Here is a 1,872-nt window from a genome sequence, read left to right as displayed (position 1 = left end):
GGCAGAGTTTCTACAGCTGGATGCCCTTCCTAACGCCAACCACTCCAAGAGTGTAGTGGGTGCTTTTACGTGTCACCCGCACGAAAACGGCCACGCTCGAAATGGTGTCTTTTATGTGCCACCTGCACAAGAGCCAGGGGCACTGGCAACGATCTCGCTCGAAAACCCTACAAGGCCAGTCAGGCGGTACTGGCAACGGTCACGCTCAAGATGGTACATCTTATGTGCCACCCGCACAAGAGCCAGTCCAGGGGCCCTATGTGTATATATATGTGTGTGTGCATGTAAGACATGACATTATGGTGTTTAGTAGATTGTAATATACAGTATGAGGGAAAGCTAGGTTAAGGCCCATAGAGGCCCTAATTACTTATAAGATATTTGTGCTCCCATATACAGGGGGTCCCAGTGAAATCAGCCAATTTTTTAAAAAACTCACTTTTATTTATGTTTATCACAATATGTGTTAAAACTGAATGAATTTTTATTTTTACTCTTTTACTTGTTTCAGTCATTTGACTGCGGCCATGCTGGAGCACCGCCTTTAGGAAACACACCAGCATCGGTTGTCAAGCAATGTTAATGGGGACAAACACAGACACGCAAACATATACACACACATACATACATATATACATATATACGACGGGATTCTTTCAGTTTCCGTCTACCAAATCCACTCACAAGGCTTTGGTCGGCCCGAGGCTATAGTAGAAGACACTTGCCCAAGGTGCCACGCAGTGGGACTGAACCCGGAGCCATGTGGTTGGTAAGCAAGCTACTTACCACACAGCCACTCCTGCACCTATTTTATTTATATATAATTTTATAATTTTTATAATGCTTTTTATAGTTTTATTTCCATTCCTATTGGATCTTGCTTATCTATCTGTCTTGGCTTTGTTGCCTTATTTTACTTAACATAAATGCACTCATACAAGACCCACGTTAGACTCCCCACTCATACTATTATCGAACCGGGAGTCTAACAGCAGTCCGTCCATAGCCCTTACATAGCCTTACCTACCTTTTGGGTCTTCTGGATACCAAAACCTCTCATATTATTGCTTATGTATATGCATATACATATATGTGTGTGTGTGCGTGTGTATGAAGGGCTTCTTTCAGTTTCTCTCCACCAAATCCACTCAGAAGGCTTTCGTTGGTCTGAGGCTATAGTAGAAGACACTTGCCCAAGGGGCCACGCAGTGGGACTGAACCCAGAACCTTGTGTTTGTGAAGCAAGTTTCTTACTACACAGCCACACAAACACACATACACACAACACACACACACACACACACACACACAGATATGTATGTAGTAGGTATATATACACACACGTGCACACACACACGTACAAATACATGAAGACTTTTGTATGCATGCATACATAAATAAATTAACATAACATTAATTAGTGAATATCTTGATGTTACAATGTATTTTCTAAGTAAACAAAAACTTTTCCACTCCATGCTGTGTGTATAATTTCAATTTAATTATACACACTGGAACAATTCTATTCAGCTTTTCCTATGTAGCTTATTCATAAAACTTTTGAAAAGGATTCAGAATTTTCTTTAAAACACATTACAATATTAAAATATATCGTGCTTCACAAGTCATTAACTCATTAATCAAGCAAGCTGTCAAGAAATATGTAGGTTATATATGCAAATAAGAGTGGAGGCGCAACGACCCAGTGGTTATGGCAGCGGACTCGCAGTCATAGGATCGCGGTTTCAATTCCCAGACCGGGCGTTGTGAGTGTTTATTGAGCGAAAACACCTAAAAGCTCCACGAGGCTCCGGCAGGGGATGGTGGCGAACCCCGCTGTACTCTTCCACCACAACTTTCTCTCACTCTTAC

The sequence above is a fragment of the Octopus bimaculoides genome, chromosome 28 (assembly GCF_001194135.2).
Source record: "Octopus bimaculoides isolate UCB-OBI-ISO-001 chromosome 28, ASM119413v2, whole genome shotgun sequence".
NCBI lineage: Eukaryota > Metazoa > Mollusca > Cephalopoda > Octopoda > Octopodidae > Octopus > Octopus bimaculoides.
Note: the sequence above shows the minus strand (reverse complement) of the source record.